The sequence below is a fragment of the Eschscholzia californica genome, unplaced genomic scaffold, assembly GCF_041429995.1.
Source record: "Eschscholzia californica isolate CP2 unplaced genomic scaffold, dmEscCali1.0.p SCAF_6, whole genome shotgun sequence".
Classification (NCBI taxonomy): Eukaryota; Viridiplantae; Streptophyta; class Magnoliopsida; order Ranunculales; family Papaveraceae; genus Eschscholzia; species Eschscholzia californica.
In genome coordinates, this window is record NW_028238483.1 from 11,492,669 (window position 1) to 11,506,636 (window position 13,968).

Sequence of the window (13,968 nt, forward strand, 5' to 3'; positions counted from 1 at the left end):
TTGGTCCCTTATTCCCAAGGCGACATCCCTAGTAAGGCGAGTAACTCCTTACTCCCTTTTGTTGCTCTTATCGAATTCAATTCGAATATTTTCCTCCCACTTGTCTTCTTTGAAGGATCCTTCCTTTCAATTAAGACACCATCGAGAGCAACAATCCCATTGTGTTTCGATGGTTTGTGAGAAAACCCCATTCTTCCTTTTGAAGAACTTTTGTTTATCATGCTGTAGACATTTGAATAAATGACTGGTTTTTAGAACTCTTTCTAAAAAATCTATATTCGCATGGACTCAATTATTCACTATAGCTTATTCTAGGTTTTAGTGGGTTGGCAGATTCATATTAGACTTTTATGCTTTTGGAAGATTGATAACTTTTGAACTTATGATCTCATCATATTCTTTAGTCATATTGACCCTTTCTTGATTTTAGGAATTGTTTCTAAAACTTTTTCCAAAATTTAGTTCTTAGTCTATTCTAGTCACATTAATCGTAGGTTTTTATGTCTAACATGAGTTTTTACGATTAACTGACCTCTGTTTTGTCATAAGAGATCTTGTCAATTTTTTTTGTCCAAACCATGATTAACTATTGTTGGGAGATACGTGACCAAACAAATTTAGTTTCATTCATGTTCTTTCAAGTTTATTTGACTAGATTAGAATGACTAAGTCGGATCGCTTGGTATAATTCTTTTAAAGTTAAATAGGCTCTTTTAAGAACATCATAAAATACCAAATATTTTATTCACTCCCATAATCTCATTACAGAGTCAATGTTCTAAAAGAACAAGAATACTAAAATTGATTTAAAGTATTGCCTATTGAGTCTATGATCCTTCTTAAGCTTTTCCAGCAACCTTTGCCTTCTTAGCTTTTGACAGGTTCATCTCCTCTTCAATAAATACTCAACTCCCACTTGCTCCTGTCATTCATAATGATAAGAGTCTTTTAGGTATCACATACCTTTGAGGAAATAGTATTTAATTGAATCAACTTTTAATGATTATTACCTTGTCCGGAACTTCTAGTTCCGTTCCTTTTGTCTTCCAGGAATTTTGGACAGTTTCTTTTCCAATGGCCTGTGCCATCGCAATAGAAACACTTGGAATCAGAATGGGTACCTTTGTTCATGGCAACTTGTTTGCCTTTCACTTTGCCCATTTTCTTCTTTTTGAATTTCTGCTTCCCATCATTTTTAAATCCATTTTCTTTATGAACCATCAGAACTTCTTTCTTAGGTTCAACTATTGCGATGTTCTCTTCTGCTGTCTGGAGTATAACGTGTAGTTATTCTAGAGATTTATCCCATCCATTCATATTGTAGTGCATTCTGAATTGGCTGAATCCATTATGAAGTGAATGCAGGATAATATCAGTGGCAAAATCTCGGCCATTGTCGACTCCCAGTCGATTTAGTTTTTCAAAAAGACTAATCATTTTGAACACATGTGGCCCTACAGGCTTTCCCTTTTCAAGACGCATATCCAATATCGTCCTTGAAGTCTCATACCTCTTCATTATTGACTTCTTTTGGAACAAATTCCTAAGTTGTCGTATCATGGTATAGGCATCCATTTCTATGAACTTATCTTGAAGATTAGGTTCCATTGTTGCCAACATGAGGCATGTTATGGGTTCGGACCTTTTCCGAATATTTCTTTCTTGCTCCCTTTCTTGATCAGTCGAATCTTCATTGAGAACCGGAATAGGTGTGTCTAACACGTTTGCCTTATGTTCGGATCTTAGGACAAGTCCTAGATTGCGTTCCCAAACCATAAAGTTGTCACCATTCAACTTTTCTTTCTCCAGAAGCCAATGTATGCTGCTGGAGTCTTTTGTTGTCATAATTAAACTACATGTAAGAATTGCAAAAGTGATTAAACTTGTTATCTTGACAATTTTCTTAATTTGCCTATATTATTCTATATTTGTTGTCCCCTAAGAATAATATAATTCCAAGATCCCATTCCTTCAAAATTAAGCGTACTTTGGCACTGCCCTTAATTCGTCGTCCTGGGTGAGTAACATCTTACTGATCATACTCCTATGATTCTTGGTTAACGAATTTAACATTTAAATGTCAAATCGTCCTTTAGCCCCGAAATCCAAAACCCTTTTCCTGACTCGTTGAGAATAACCATTTAGACATGTAGACCTCTTCATAGATCTACCCGTATTGTTCTGAGGTAAAAGATGGCACCCTGCTTTGGCATGACCCACCATCGATGAACAAGGGCTCAACAGGTGTCTTAATCTGGGTAGGCTTTACTCAAAATTCTTTTTGGGACTTATTACGTAATTTATCAAGTTGCGTTACTGTGAACTCTAGCATAACCATTCATGATTTATTACGTAAAATTTATGTAGGTTTGCGTAACAGTCTTAGTATTACCCCTTAAAAGATCTCATCTTTTAAGTTTATTTCTTGTTCGTCTATGGTTCATTTGGGTATCCAAGAACCTCTATTGACTACTCCCACTTGAACAATGATCTCATTGTTCTGTTTGTCAATAGATTCTAAGACCCTATACTCTAAGTATTATTCGGGCACAACTACTTGTGCTTAGAAACAAGAAACGATAATCTTATCTAAAGGTATATTATTCTACGCAATCACATACATCCATACATACAATAATATGACATTCATAATAAACAAAGTATGTATCCTAGATTTGTTTCTAGGTTTGCTATGTCTCGTATAGCTAACTGTGGGAAATTGTGACATCTCTATGTCTAATGGGCTCTAAAGTTTGTTTTCATAATTCTCAAACTAGAAGCACATTATGTTTCTTCCTTAATTGTTTCCTAATGTCAATATAAGGAAAAACTCCGTTCGGGCTCTCCTATAACCCGGGTCAATGTCGGAAAAAATATGCTTGGAACCGGGAGAAAAAGGTCTGAAAAACTCCCACCAAGGTCAAGGCCCAAAAAGCCCTCGAGTCATACTCAAAAAGACCTAAGTCAACCCTGGTCAAGGTCCTTTGACTGGTCTCGGGTCAACCCTTGACTTAGCCTAGTCAAGGTCCGGACCATGAGACATCACGTTCCTGTCATGCTCAATCTCTCGGGCAGATGCGTCCTAGCCTAGCTAGACGCTTCAAGCCTAGGACAGACCATAGGCATCTCAGATGAGATGTCTAGGATGCGTCCTGGACGCGGCCTAGACGCGTCCAGACCATCGGGTCAGGTATATGTCCTCTCAGATGCTCAGTCCGAGAGGTGTTGGAACATTCAGACGCGTCCTATACGTGTCTTGGGCTGGGACAACACATAGGCCATCTCGGATGCTCAGTCTGAGATGCACTTGTGCATCACACTCGCGTCCCAGACGCTTCTGTGCATAGACGGCACGAGCATCCTGCACGGGATGCCTTCTGGACGCGTCCAGATGCGTCCTAGACACTTCTTGTTGCTCCGGTGGCATCCCAGGCGCGCCTGGAAGCTTCTAGTCGCATCCTAGATGAGTCCGGTCGCTCCAGACGCCTTCTGGATGCATCCGGTCCTCTATCCAGTGACCCGGTCCTAGACCGAGATCTAATAGGTTTCCCTTGAGCGCGTCTTAGACGCGTGAGGGACGTCCGAGACGCGTCTGTCTCGGACTCCTATTCCGTCTCGGACTGGGATATCCCAGACGCGTCTTTCACGCGCTGGGACGTCCGAGACCAGAGAGTCTCGGACTCCTAGTCCGTGTTGGACTGGGATATCCCAGACGCGTCCTAGACGCTCTGGGATGTCCGAGAGTCTCGGACTCCTAGTCCAGTCCGAACTAGGAATCCCGGTCCTTCACGAATTGGGATTTCCAGTCCGTGTCCCACCCTATCTCGGACTAGCTAGCTGTCCGAGACGTGCTGGTCTGGCCCGGACGCGTCCTGGCCGGTCCGACCAGTTGGGTTTCCAAAATTTTTTGGAAACCCTAGTGTTCCAACTGATTTCTTTTCTGTTTTTCAAAATATGTTTTTAGAAACCCTTTCCATAAAACTATGTTTTTAGTGTTTTAGGTCATTGAATCTCATTCAAAACCCTAATTGATCTAATCAAAATATGCTTGAATCTCCATTCAAACACCATTAACACTATTATCTAGTTGTTCAAGTTTGAATCTAATTCGTCTAGTCAAAGATAGTTCATGCAAACGGCTCGTGATGCCACTGAAGGGTTATGAGTGTATCTAATACACCTAATTGTCTAGTATTTTAAGCAGAATCTCAAACATCTATATGTTTAACACTAGTTTCCAGGATCTATACATAAACATATCAATGATCTAGAATGGAAAGAAGATTACCTCTTAATCGCTTTCCCACGAACTAAATCCCGACCAGTATTCGGAAGATAAGAGCTCCAAGTGTAGCTCCTCTACTTGGGACACCGAGTATATAACTTGAACTCCCTCCTTTCAGTCAGCTAGGACCTTCTTGAACGTTGAGATGAAGAACTCCTTCTTCTTGACTAGATAGTTGAGAAAACTCCTTTTCTCTCTCTCTCTGAGATGTATATTCTGAACTCTTTTAGATGACAGTTCCTCTTTTGAAAATTTTCTCTACAACATCATCTGTCCCTTTAGGTTAGTAGAAACTAATACAAATTAAGAATAATAGATTGAGATAAACTCGTTTTCTTTTAATAATTCTTGTGTATACAATAGGAGATGTTCTTCCCCTAATCTAATTACAAAATTAACATATATAGAATATATTATATAACGTATTTAGTATATCCCATATATCCCATATATCATATATTCAATATATATTCCATATTGGGAGAATATATTCTATATTATGTATATATGCTATATTGAGAGAATATATCCTATATTCAACACTCCCCCTCAAGATGGAGCATAGATGTCATTAATGCCCAAGTTGTCAATCGCTTTGTTAAATATTCGTTCGCAAACTCCTTTTGTAAGAATATCTGCAAGTTGATCTTCTGATTTTATGAATGGAAGACATATGCACCCTTTGTCAATATTTTCTCTGATAAAGAACCGATCCACTTCAACATGTTTCATACGGTCATGTTGAATTGGATTATGTGCAATCATAATTGCCGCTTTATTGTCACAGTGCAGATCCATTGCTTTCACAAGCTTAAATCCAAGATCTCTCAATATATTTCGTATCCATAGTAATTCACACACCCCTTGAGCCATACCCCGTAATTAAGATTCTGCACTTGATTTAGCAACAACTTTTTGCTTCTTAGCTCTAAATGTTACCATATTCCCACATACAAACGTAAAATATCCAGAGGTTGACCTCCTGTCCGTTATATCTCCTGCCCAATCTGCATCGGTGTATCCCATTACTTCCATATCACCACCTTTCCGGAATAAGAGACCTTTTCCCGGAGATTTCTTCAAGTACCTTAGTATTCGAAAGACTGCCTTCATATGTTCTTCACTTGGATTATGCATGAATTGACTCACGACGCTAATGGAATATGCAATATCCGGTCTAATATGAGAAAGGTAAATTAGTCTCCCCACTAAGCGTTGGTACCTTCCTTTGTCACATGGAACTTGATCTGAAAATATTCCCAAGTGATGATTTGCTTCAATCGGTGTATCTACCGATTTGCAATCAAGCATCCCAGTTTCAACAAGAAGATCTAATATATACTTTCGTTGGGACATGAAAATACCTTGACTTGATCTTGCAACTTCAATGCCTAAGAAGTATTTTAACTGCCCCAAATCCTTCATCTCAAATTCCTGCGACATAGTTTTTCAGAGCCTCCATTTCCACTGAGTCATTTCCAGTAACAACCATTTCATCAACATAAACAATAAGAGCAGTAAGTTTGCCTAACTTTTGTTTTATAAACAAAGTATGATCAGAATTACTTTGTTTATATCCAAATGCCTTCATGCTCTTTGTAAACCGTCCAAACCAAGCCCGTGGTGACTGTTTTAACCCGTACAATGCCTTCTTTAATTTACATATTTTTCCTACTTCAGAATTCGTGACTCCAGGTGGTAACTCCATGTATACTTCTTCTTCTAAGTCTCCATTGAGAAACGCATTCTTCACGTCAAACTGTTGTAATGGCCAACCTTGATTGGCTGCAAGAGAAATGAGTACACGAATAGTGTTTATCTTTGCCACCGGGGCGAAGGTCTCCTCATAATCCACACCATACGTCTGGGTATACCCTTTGGCAACAAGTCTGGCTTTGTACCTGTCAATACTTCCATCTGGATTCGTCTTTACTGTAAAGATCCAACAACACCCAACAATACGATATCCGTGGGGTTTATCAACAAGTTCCCAAGTGGAATTCTTCTGTAATGCATTCATCTCTTCATTCATAGCTTTCTTCCATCGTGGATCTGATAATGCTTCCTGCAAATTACTAGGAATAGATACAGAGGATAATTGATTCATGGTGCATGTAAATGACTTAGACAACCTATTGGTGGACACATAATCAGAAATTGGGTATTTGGTTTTAGAATTAATATCTGGTTCATAAGTAAATTGTGGAATACCTTTAGTAGATCTTTCTGAACGTCTAGGTTAAACATCATTAATAGTGGTAGGATCTAGTAATACCTGAGGTTCGACATTCGGAGGCAGGTCTTCGGTAGATGGTGTTAGAAAGTTGGAGTCACGGGCAACTTCTACTACTTCAGCTTGATCTTCCCCTGTCGTCTGATCCTCTCCATTCTCATTAAATTCATCTTCACTACCCTGTTCCCCCCTGTAATCTGCTCTGGTTCATTCCCCTTTCCATCATCACCTAGATTACTAGGCCGATTGAAATTACTTGTCAAATCCTCTAGTTCCTGAAATATATCCCCAATAATGGGGAACTTTCCTTCACTATCATTTTGTTTCTCCCCCTGAAGGGAAGATCCCATAAAATATGCATCTAATTCTCGAAACGAAACATCTAATGAGATATATACTTTCCCCTCCTCAGGGTCATAACAACGATAACCCTTTTGAAAATCAGCATATCCAAGAAACACACACTTTCGAGCACAATGATCTAATTTTCCTCGTTGATGTTTAGGTATATGAACAAAGACAACACACCCTAAAACACGTGGTTCTAGGTTTGGCATTGCAGGGATGGTGATAAGGTCATGGAGTTTTTTAAATGGGGTCTGAAATTCAATGACCCTAGATGGTGTGCGGTTTATCACATAGGCAGCAGATTTTAACGCCTCTCCCTAATAATTTAATGGCATATTCATTCCGAAAAGAGATGCACGAACAACTTCTAACAGTTGTCTATTCATTCGTTCAGCTAACCCATTTTGTTGTGGGGTGTAAGCGTTAGAAGTTTGATGTCGAATGCCGTTATTTATCAGGAACTTCGCCATGTCATTACTAGTAAATTCTCCTCCGTTATCAGATTGATACACTTGTATCCTCCTTTGGAATTGGGTCAAAACCATCTGAAAAAATACTTCAAAGACTTCACATTTATGAGTGAGTAGCGATACGCACGTCATACGAGTACACTCATCCATAAAAGTCACAAAGTAACGAGCTCCAGACAAAGAAGGAATACGTGCAGGACCCCATACATCAGAGTGAATAATACTAAAAGGTTCTGAACTTTTATTGAAACTTGGAGAATATATAATACGGTGACTTTTAGCAAGTTCACAAATATCACACTTAAAGTCTGAAACACTACACTTCGAAAATAACGATGAATTTAATTTCGGAAGATATCCGAAGGAGAGATGACCCAATCGCTGATGCCATAACCAAACACTAGCTTTTGCTTCTTTAATTCCTCTAACTTTATTCACTTGATGAATCCTCTGCTCTCTACTACTAGACAGGTCCAAATAGTAGAGATTTCCCTTTCTAACACCACAACCAAGAACCTGCCGCGTCACTATGTCCTGAAAAATACAGAATTAAGGCCAAAACGTCATAGTACATGCAAGTGCAGCAGTGATCCTACTGACTGATAGGATATTGTACTCTAGCGCGGGAACAATGAGGACAAAGTTTAATGTCAGATTTTCAGATATGTCAGTGGAACCTTCCCCAATTGCAGGAGAGGAAGCACTATTTGCTGTGTATATAGAGGTTTGGGTTGAAGGTATAATGGATGATAATATGCTAGTGTCATTTACCATGTGATTCGATGCACCAGTATCAATTAACCAAGTATTATTCAAAGAATTTACAGATAAAACACTACCTTTAATTTTCATACCTGACTGGGCAACATTCACTGATGGAGGAATTATAGCAGAATCCTTCTTCGCAGATATGTTTTTCCTAGGTCGCTTTGTAAAATCCCACCATTCCGGATACCCAATGCCTTCATAACACTTCTGTTTTGTGTGTCCCTTCTCTCCACAGTGGGTACACTCAAGATCAAGGCGTAAGGGTCTAGCCTCTTTGTGAGAATTCCAGGAACCTTGAGGTTGTCCCTTTTTATAGTTGACTGCCATAACTGAAGACTCAGTTACAAGTGTTTGGGTTCCCATCACCTGTTTGTGAACTGACACCCTTCGTACTGTCTGATAAGACTGTTCCAAAGTAAGTGGAGGGTCTTTTCGAAGAATCTCACCACGCACCTGATCATACATACTATCTAATCCAGAAAGGAACATGTGCACTCTAAGACGTCCCACATATTGTTGTAAGATGGCGATAGACTCAGCACTTTTTCCTTTCACATGGTTGCGCTGGTCAATTTCTTGAAAAATTGCTGCTAATTCATCATAATCGGTCGCAATAGATCGACCAGCTTGTTTTGTTGAGAAACACTTCCTATGTAACTCAAAGATTTGAGTTTCATCAGATGTGTCTGTATACATAGCTTCAAGAGAGTCCCAAACTTCTTTCGCAGTTTCCAAACAAACATACCTGTTCATTAGTGTTGTGGACATTGAATCACACAACCATCCCTTCACCTTATCATTCTCCGAGTACCAATTTTCATATTCTTCACTTCCTTCTGCAGGTTTCGCTTTAGTGCCACTAATATACCCCCACATCTTCTGATCATTAATACGCATCTTCATGACCTTTGACCAAATGGTGTAATTGTTCTCATTCAGGGTATTACCTAATGGAAAGGGTGCATCGATGTGGTTGTGAACAACGTGAGGGTTTGATAGTACCATTGTTGCATCATCATTGGAACCCATTGAGCTTTCAATTTCAAGATTCGCAGCGGAATTTAATTCAATTCAATTCGAAATAACCAGGTTCAAGTACCGAACCTGCTCTCGATACCAAGTAGAAACTAATACAAATTAAGAATAATAGATTGAGATAAACTCGTTTTCTTTTAATAATTCTTGTGTATACAATAGGAGATGTTCTTACCCTTATATAATTACAAAAGTTACATATATAGAATATATTATATAACGTATTTAGTATATCCCATATATCTCATATATCATATATATCATATACTCAATATATATCCCATATTTGGAGAATATATTCTATATTATGTATATATGCTATATTGAGAGAATATATCCTATATTCAACAAGGTTGTCTAATTAGGTATATATAGAAATCCCTAGAAAAGGTATTAGACCCAAACTAGGATTTCTAAAACCTAATTATCAGGTAACTTCCAAAATTACCCTTTTAAGGGTTCCCTTGAGTGGCCGGCCAACATAGCCCTTTATGGGCTTCCTTGGCCGGCCCCTTGCCTTGGTCGGCCATCACATGGCCGGCCCACCTAAAGCCTTTCCGGGCCTCCCTTTCGGGCACGGACATGTTTATCTCTCTTCGGACTTCTCCGAACTACTTGGCCTTACCAATAATGGATCCAATCCACTTATTTGCCATTCTCTTTCTAGTCAATCTCTCTCCGTTCAAATCATTACTCTTATGTGTAACCCTTGTAGGATCCGGTCTATGTTAGCCGCGGATTACCGAAGTTATCCGACGATCGTAGTTGGCTTCTAGCTAAGCATTACGACCCCTAATTGGACCGGACTAATGATCTTTCGAGTAAGGTCATTAAGATCCTATTCGCCAAATCGTACGCATTGCAACCTTGGTCGAAGGACACTCCTTCGGAAGGATACCATTCCTTCTGACCGAGGGAATATATCCTTCAGTTACATGCGAGTAAAACCTTTTTGCCTTATCATTATCGTTGTCTCATCTCCGATCATCATAATGATTGCATCTGAGCATACTGTAAGTGCATCATTCCCATATAATCGGTTCCGGGTACTTTACGAGCTGAGCTACCCAAAGTACATCGACGAGGTTACCTCCTTATTTCTTATTTCAATTTTATCTTATCTTATCTAGTAGCTGACTTGACCGTCGGATCCCCCTCTGGCCGACACCATCTTGGTGTCCTGCGGTTTCACGATCTTATGTCTCATTTTGTGTGTGTCGTTTCGCCACGTAGTCGGTGCCCGGAGCATTAAACCCGGACCGTTAAGACTTATGAATTTTGACCTCTTAACTGTTAGGTTTTTTACCCTTAGACTTTCTGATCGTCTACATCTTGAACCAACATTGAAGAACTCGTGAGATAAGAATGTATTGCTTTCTCTCTCTATAGATCTCGCTCTGTCGTTGTAGATCTTTCTCGCTTTCTCTCTCTCTCTCTGTGGATCTTTCTCGTTTTTTAAAACTTAGATCTCGAAAACCTGAGGATTATGAAGCACAAAGAATAACAAATTCAACTTTGTGACCCAACATGAAGATGAGCCACTAGGTCAAATCTTGTTGACCAAAGTCTTTATGCCCTAAAGTTGTCGCCTTATTTTTCGGGCCCTAAATATCATTAATTACCAAAATAGATTCTTAAAGATAAACAACTTGTAAAATTGCTTCGTTTATATTATACGACAATCAATTTCATAAGCGATTTTTTCCTTATTTATCCTTCTTTAAGAGAGTATTCTTTTTTGATTTTTTTTCCACAACCCGGAAGTCACTTTTGGAATCGATACCTCAATCTGGAGCACTTTTTTCATTTCTGGCAAGGTTTCGATTGTTGAAACAACTCGAGGAATGTAATGTTGCATTCGTCTCGTCGAGGGTTGAATTTCAAGCTATAGTTAGCTCAAAATCGATTCCATATGAATAAGAAATTAAGTTTCGAAGTTTGGGAATAAATATGGAAATAGCTAACAAAAGTCCCACATCACATAATTAAAAGGGAGGTGAAGGGTTTATAATAACTTGCTCTCTCGTACTATATTATGAATAAAGCAATGACCAAATACTTGGTGCGAACCACGAGCATGCACTTTAGTGGCATTTAGTACGCATCATCGTTAGGACATATGAGGCTTTTCGTTTTAACATACTAAAGCAAATATGAAGGACAATATTAAATCTAGATCTTGACCATTGTGGTCTGACAGTCATAATTACGAGTCAATCAAACAGGGCGAATTAATGTCGTAAGGAAAGAGACCACTCGCCTGTGTTCTAATCGAAGTGTTTATTGTTCTCTACCCTGTAATTATATTTTTGAAGTATTATTCGTATATGGAATAGACCCAGAATACTAACAATATGTTTTACATATAATATTTTGTGTTATTGAACCCAATAAGTTTATCTCTGATTAATTTCAAAACGAGACAAGAATTTCTTGTTGTTTTAAAGAAACATCACAATAATAGTAATTATAAATCACTAATTAGTATACAAAAAAACATTTTTAGGACATTAAATATTTTAAGTTGTATACTGAAAGGTGTGTTCTATTTACAGAAAAATGGCAAAGGCTTTTGATTCTAGAATGAATCCAGTTGGTCCATCAACTCAAGCTGAAAAACCCCGAGAAGTTGTGAAGGATTGATTTCAAACACCAAAAGCAAAAAATGTTGTTTTATATGACTATCCTTGGATTGGTCAAATATTTAACCAAGAATAAACCAGTGTTGAACGAAAATGGTGATGTCCAACAACGTTTCAGCAATAGAAATGTGGAAACATTTGATTTTCTGTGCAAAAATTATATCCTTAATTCCCTTGATAATGGACTATATAATGTCTATTATGTTAATGACATAACAAAGGAACTATGAGAAACTCTAACAAATAAATATGAAACAGAAACTGTCAGAGTGAAGAAGTTTATAGTACAAAGATTCCTTGAATTTAAGATGGCTGACATGAAGCTAGTCATGTTACAAGTTTTGGTAGTGATAAACGAAGCTTTTCAGGTTAAAGTTATGATAGAAAATTACCCCCTCGATAGAAGGACTTCAAAAATCATTTACGTCACTAAAATAAAGACATGCCCCTTGGAGAGTTGATTCTAAAACTCAGAGTGAAAAAAAAAGACAAGAGAATTGCAAAAAAGAAGAATGAAAAACCTTTTTCTGATTCTAAATTGTATATGATTGAGTGTGGATCAACACCTAAACCAAAACGTAGAGGTCTGGTCCAAAAGCAGCCCCAGGTAAGTCCTTTAAATTAACATTTGAAAGTGACTACTACACTGGCGCGTGAAAAAAAAAACACTGGCGGCGTGAAAGAGCATCTTGCAAAAGACAGGCGTTCAAAAAACGACAAGGTTAAGAAGTATACAAAGGCAAAAGGAAAGAACCAAACGAAGAACTAGGCCTCGTAATGGAAGGTAATGAACCCCTTAACCTATGTGTTAGGGATACGAGAGTAGACAGATCTCTGAAAAATTTCAGAAACTGAATCTATGTTTTATGATTTTTGAAATAAACTTTATCGAAGATCCCATGGAATGGTGGGTTGATACAGGAGCAACTAGACACATTTGATCCGACAAAACCCTTTTCTTTAGCTATACAGAAATAAAGGAGTTTTTTTTGGGAAATGATGCTATTTCCAAGGCTTTGAGAACATGAAAGATCGTTCTAAAATTTCCTTCTGAAAAGTAAGTCTGAAAAATGCCCTGCATGCTCCGAATGTTCGAAAAAAGCTTGTCATGGAGATTTAGTCTACAATGTAGACGCTAACCCACTTGACTTAGGTCTTTCAATTTTATCTGACTAGCACCAAAAATTCACTTAAAATAATAAAAGGTAAAGAATTCCATCGTTTCATTTGGCCAAGAATAAGCCTTCCCCTGAATTTTGATGTCCACGAAGAAAAGGACAATTTAAAAACTCAACAGATCCATCCATGACAAAACGAACACACTCATCAAGATACGCTCATAAATACCCATATATAAGTCCTAAGCCTGTCAATGGATATCCGAATATTCGACACCCGGTCTGCATCCGTATTCAAATTTTTAAAAAATATCAAAAATTTCGGATAACGGATACAAATTCGGATATTCCTTATCGGATATTCCTTATCGGATATTCCTTATCGGATATCTGCTTACCGGATATCGGATACAGATATACTAATATTCGATCTGATAAATATCCGTATCCGATAAGTATTGTAAAAAAAATAATCTATTATATTAAAACAGGTCAGTCGGTTATCCAGGGGATATGTCTGACCGTCCATTTTATTTTAGAGATTTGGTTGGAAACACATCCTACGGATGATATAAAATCTTTTCATATTATATTAAAACAGGTCATTCGGTTATCCAGGGGATAAGTCTCACCATCCATTTTATTTTAGAGATTTGGTTGGAAACACATCCGACGGATGATATAAAATCTTTTTATGTAAATATACTACAAAAAGAAGGGTATCTATGTAAATCAACCAAAATTGGTTAAAGTAACTACTACCTATATATTTCTCTCCTTTTTTTTATACAGTAGAAAATCGTGAGAGAGATCTAAATAACTAACCCACTCTCCCATATCTTCCTAATTTCTCTCTCAACCGCCTAACTATATACCCAACAATTATGGGAGAAGATCGTGGGAGGAAGAGAAATTAGTGGGGAGAAAATCTCGCTTCCACATTCTTGATCGGTTATTTTTTATGAAAAACTTCCCAAAGTAACTATTTCGAAAAATATATAAATAGGACTCTTGTGAGACTGATATCTTTTCACGGTAAGAAAAAACAATCTCTCACATCTATTTTGTA